Source organism: Lissotriton vulgaris, unplaced genomic scaffold, assembly GCF_964263255.1.
Source record: "Lissotriton vulgaris unplaced genomic scaffold, aLisVul1.2 SCAFFOLD_1130, whole genome shotgun sequence".
Lineage (NCBI taxonomy): Eukaryota > Metazoa > Chordata > Amphibia > Caudata > Salamandridae > Lissotriton > Lissotriton vulgaris.
In genome coordinates this window covers 494,372-500,479 of record NW_028253566.1, presented here as the reverse complement: position 1 = coordinate 500,479, position 6,108 = coordinate 494,372, and the positions used below count along the sequence as shown (strand labels likewise).

Below are 6,108 nucleotides of genomic sequence, written 5' to 3'. Positions count from 1 at the left end.
CCAGGCCCTACTTTCAGATGACATGGCAGCCCAGGCATTTAGAATCATTTACTGAGGAGCCTAAAGGTTGTGGGAGGAGGAGTCACACTAACAATGTGTATCCAGTCCTGTAGGGAACTTCCTTGGTTATCTCTGCATCCGGCCTGTAATATAATATCGTTTCAGCTTGAGTTTTATAGGTGAAATGTTATGCCCCAAGAGAGTCCATCATAATACATTACACTAAGTTCTAGTTCAAAAATGGACTTAAAAGAAAGATGGAAGCAAGACTGAGGAAACGCTGATGGTAGAAATTAGTCTTCTAAAATTGATTGAACCCATTGGGACTGAATGGTTTATTATTTTCTACGTGACTTTGCAGTGTGATATTGCATAAAAGTGAAATACAATGCAAAATTAGTTGTGAGTACCTTAGAATTTCTCCCAACTTTGGCTGTTTCACAGATATGGGGATGTCTTATACCACGTAAGGAATTAAAACTGATAGGACCTCCTCCTTTTGCTGCAGCAGCTTATATTGTGCACATGGGTGGAAGAGGTGTGGCGCAGCCGTGGAAGAAGTGTGGCGCAGCGGCCAGGGTGCCTGACTCATAACCACGGGATTTACGGTTTGATCGCCAGCGGCAGGTTAGTCCAGCACCATATGACTCTGGGCAATAGATCACTTAATCTTCCCGATGGCCCCCAGCGCCGGGACACCTCTCAGGAGGTAGCTGTGCGCTTTACAAATGCAGGTATTTATTTTCATTTAATTCGTTTCATATTCTAGGCACTGCATTTAAGAGGATCCTCGATTGCATGTTGATGAACCCTAGATATTGTGAACGGGTCCTGCGTTGGAAGGTTGTGAGACATTTCAGTGCCTTGGAGGTTCAACCTTGTTGGCAGGTACTAAGGGTTGACCAGTAATAAGCTTGGGTTAATGTTTTACTAAGTTGGCGAATTTGATAAATTTGCACCTCAAGTAGAAGTGACCGGTCCAGTCTGTGACCTCTGGACCATACCTAGTGGCATAGTAAAACACTGCCACGTTCTTGAGCCTGATGTCCCGGCAAACATGGATGGGGAATTAGGCAGCAGGAATTTGTTCTGGCATCTAAAATCTCGCAAAGCAGAATATATTGGGTACCAAAGCATTGATATTTGGATGTTGTAAAACCACATAGGAATGGGGAATTAGGTGGAATTACGAATGTTTTTCTTTCTTTCAAACTATGAAACTTGGAATGAGAACCTTTTTGCTCACCCAAATAATTCCCGGAAAAACAGATGCAGGGATACATTTGTGTAGCTAAATACTGTGAATGTATCATAATTTCACAAATATCAGTGTTGTAATTTGGGTGCAGTCGCCACTTGTGCTTTATTTCAGGTTTTGTGTGACACTTGCATGAGGGTTCTTGTGGTATTTTCTGTCACATACATGGTGTCAGTAAACAAAATGGACACAGCAACAATAGCCATTATGTTGCCTTCTGCATCAAAAACATAATGAATATATTAGCCAGAACAAACAAACAGAACCCATCAGATTAAAATCCATAAAAAAACAGCCAACGCTGCCTGGCCATGCCACAGAGCATGTCTAGGTGCTGGACTCCACTCTGCTATGGAAACATGAAAGCAGTGTGCAAAAGTCCAATGTGCTCGAAGGCTATCTTAATAGCACAGTGTGCGCTGTACAAAAGCGATAAGGTGACATGAAAGCAAGTGCACTTCCACATATATAACATAACTATTGTCCAAATGCGTTGAAATAAAAGTAAATATTTGTGATTTTATTGCCCTACGGAGTGGGCACAACTTTCTGGGTTTTTAAAGAAAATGGGAAAATGCAGTGGTCTTAGACATTGTAATTAGCCTGTGTTCACAAGTGGCCTAGTCAGTGCATACTTAAGAGTTGCTTCTCCAAAAACTGATACGCTGACTACAGTGAATCACTGTATCTAAATTCTCCAACAGGATACCTAAAAGACAAGGGTTCATCTTATTGGTCGCACAGATCATCCCGCCCTGCAACTTTAAAGCCAATGGGAGTAAGGCAACTCACTATAAGTGGTGTTTCAGACTCCAAAATGGTGTTAAACATCCAGCAACACGGCATCTTTAATCATCAGTATCTTAAATATTGTGCATCTTTTATCATATCCTGAAAGATTAGATAGAATTCACTGGATCCATTGCCAGCTGTAACAACAATGCAGGAGGGACGCCCTGTGCTAATCAGGATATCCCATTGTGGAAGAGTTCAACAAGTCATCCCTTGCCCCAATGTTATGTACAAGGAAGCAATTTTTTTGATACTATTAACCCGGGAAGGCCAGTTATAGCATTCTTTAACTGTAGGATTGGCTGAAAATTGTCTAAGATGGGAGCATAGATTGTAGCAAAGATTATATTTACATTATGTAATTTACCATAGGTAACTGCCCATCTACCTCTGGGGTCTAGACAAGGAAGCAATATGTATTTTCACCAAAATCTACCTTGACGCATTCCCACTCCCTAATCTAAAAGAGCTACCTAGTCACCATCTAGGCTTAGCAAGCAATGTTTCTTCCTAATGGGCTCTGGCTTTACAGTTCAAAGCTCCTAGGATCAAAAGTATTGCAGATCATACGTCATCCAACAACGTGGATAGTTTTGGCCATTTCTACTTTATTCCCATATAACTTTTAAATATATAAAGCATAAAAAACTGTCAAACTTCACACCAATGTGGAACACACTGGTGGACAATGAAGATCGGTAAATAGACGGAAGGCAGTTTTCTGGTGTCCGGGTTACATTCTGTTAGGGCTCTGAATGGCCCTAGGAGAGCTTAGTCAATTCTAGAGGGCTATGTAGCTTCCTTTCTAGATGTAAAGTACAGTGTCCAGTTTGTGAAGGACTTTGGTAATAGATTGAGGACCTTCAAGAAACCCATAAAATTCGGGGCTGATCTTAGAACTGCAAAATATCAGAATCTTTTTTTGGGTGGTGGATGGCAGTCACATTACACTCCCTCTGAACTGTTTTCATGGATTATCACTAGGGCTGAGCTCGCTGTTTTCTTTTTCTGAAAGTTTCTGTTCTGGGGTTCTTGCTATATATTTTAACACGGAAATGTAATACTTACACAGTGCTTCATACCCATTGTTGAAAAGGGTGATAGCTGTAGTTTGGCCCATATGGGAGGTGTTTGGTGAGATGTGTGAGACATGGAGACATTTTCTAAATGTGGTGCAGCGCTGTTGTTGTGCATAAGAATGAAATGTTGAAGTGAGTGTGAAAATAGATGAGGGTGAGCAAGCGAATACCTACTATGGTTAGGTAGGTGTGTATCGCAAAGGAGAAACCACCATTCATGTGGATCAGTGGGACCAAAGATAATATACTCTATGGGTTTACTATGGAGTGGTTGAGGCCTCTGCTTTGGGACTATTAGGTCATCAGAGAGAAGACTACGGGTTCAACCCAGGATCAACAGAAACCCCGCCATGGAAATGGCAGGTTAGCAACCAGAGAGTATCATATGGAGACAACCAGTAGTAGCAGAAGCCAAATTCCTGGAAGTACTTTTAAGCCACCTGTAAATATTGTGGGCCCTATTATGAGATGCATGCTATAGGCTCTCCACCTGTAAACACCCGCGCTGTGTAAAAACAACTGCCTTCACAATGCAAATTATGGTGAATCCCCAAGAAATAGGAAATAGTTGAGTCATGTGAATCTGTTTCTTTCAGGTCAAATTGAGAATGGAATTTGCATATTCATGTGGCTTAAAGCTCTCTTTTATCACCTGCTGTCTGCAGGTGATAAATAAGAAGGGAGGGGGCTGTGGAGATTGGGAATAATAGAGTAGATGGTAAGGATATCAGTGGGCAGGGCTGACCGTAGACTGTCAAAGGCAACATTGCGTGCTGCCCCCAGCCTCTATCAGGCATTGACTGGTCTACACTTTTGGCTGCGGCCCCATTCCTGTTTCACACAGGAATGTCTCATCTCCACCAGATATTCCGGCATCTGAATTTGGACACGGAGTCCTACACGTGTGGTTGAGCGGTACAGTATCCTACCTGGGTATATCATGCTGCACGACACATAATCCGGGTCTTATACACAGAGTCTACAAAGGGGTTACAGATGCCAAATTTTTAGAGGCCCTGTTCAGCTTGTCTTTAAATAATGTATGGAGTACACTTGTGAGTATGAGAGGAGTAACAAGCAATAGATTAGCAGTAATGGAGTCCATTCAGGAGCTGCTGAAATATACTCAAAGAACTGGCATTATACAGCTGTGTTGTGTGGGCTGTGTAGTCCCCCCAAACCACTGATGTGGGCTAGTGTAAAGAAACGTTATGTGCTAAAAAATGCAGCCAACAAAAATATTTCTTGTTTAAAGGGGAAACAAATATATTGCACAATGACGTTCGAAGACTTCCATATTGCTCAGTCTCTGTGTGGGACGTGTTTCTGGACCACCATCTTAGAAATTGATAATTTCTATAAACATTTCTCTAATACTCAGACACTTATCACAGATAGGATCATACTACAGAGGTAAATAACAAACCACAAGAGAAGAAAGCCCAGGCTAATCATGGCTTCTTTCATGTGCACCTTCAGCCGTCCGCAATAGCGAATGTCTGTGGAGTCACACACTCCTAGGTTGCTTGTTGGGCACCATTAGAAACCTATAATCATTCCATATAGATAGAGGTAAGTTCAAAAGGATCATTAACCAGTGTAGCAATATCAGCATGAACACTGTGACAGCGCTGTTTCTAAATAATCCTGTGAGCACCTCTTGCTTAATTTCGAGTAAGATGGTCTGGTAATAAAGAGGTCACATTCTAAATCCGACAGAGCGATTGTGAAGTAGATGGACAGGAAGATAAGTGCACAGCTATCAATGAGCTAGAAGATAAAGGTTAGAGAAACTGAAAAGACTGGGTGCAGTGGTAACTTTAGTGGTCTACTGTGCCTCCCCATAAAACCCCGTATGGGTGGGCAGTTGCTTTTACAAATCCCATCTGTTGCAATTCCTTTTGCAGGTTACTTGATAAGGACTGTATGCAAGATTGTGAACCTCTGTGGTTCCTAGAATTTCTTATACTCACAGATTTACACAAGAATTTGCACCATCTCATTTAAAAAAAAAAGAACAATAAAAATTGATTTATCTCAGGAGACAAGGCCGAGCAGAATGGAGACTGCAGGTAATACAGAGAGCTCCTTCCACATTCAGAAAAATCTGAATAACTTGCCTCTAAGCGACCATCCCCATGAAAATGTGGTAACACGAGGTCTTTGTTAGAGCGCTGCAATGAAACCCAATGAAACAATTACCTGGGAAGGTGGGAGAAGCCGTAATTCACATGAAACAGCTCCCGGAGACAACAAAGATGAGCTGGTCAACTGTAATATGGTGACTGCAGCGGCTAGGCTGGAGGGACGCAAAAGAATGGGGCCTACATAGACATGCTGAGACCTGTGCCAACTAATTTTGGCAGCAGCATGACAGAGAAAACCTGCTCCAAGAGAATAAGTTATTGGGCGATGAGGAGCCTAGGACCCAATCGTGAAGGCAGACCGCAGCGCAGAGCAGGGCTGATGCGCATACATGTCGATTCCTCGAGGGTGAAAAGGGTCAGTAGATTGAGGGCATGGCAGATGTGTGGCATCCTGGGGCAAATACCGTTGCTACTGTGGCACTAGGCCAATCCCGGGGGTGCATGGCTTCAGCAAGGAATAAAAAGCCTTGGAAGAAAGGCGACCCCAGAATAAACAATAAGAAAACGCTCTTACTAAGAAGAGGGGGAAACAACAGGAACGCCACGAAAAGATGAAATGGGAGTTGAGAAAACTGGTAATTAAATAGGACGTACTAGTTAAGACCTACTGAAAAGCAATAACACTACATAACTCCATAAATAGGGACTGAGAACCTCAGAAAGATTACTCCATTGCTTACAACACAACACTGAAGGAGAAATAAAAGGGTCCCAGTAGCAGAGAAATGCAGAACCTAACACTGCTAAAGCAAATGTACGGATGCCTCATATAGATACCTGAGAAATGTGGGAGACTAGCATTGCAAACTGAAAGGTGGAAAAATAAAGGGGT

General features: G+C 42.4%; 1 pseudogene; it reads right to left on the bottom strand.

Moving 5' to 3' along the window:
* Positions 1-4,506: 4,506 nt before the first annotated feature.
* Positions 4,507-4,974, bottom strand: LOC147660926 (protein cornichon homolog 4 pseudogene; annotated as a pseudogene).
* Positions 4,975-6,108: the final 1,134 nt, after the last annotated feature.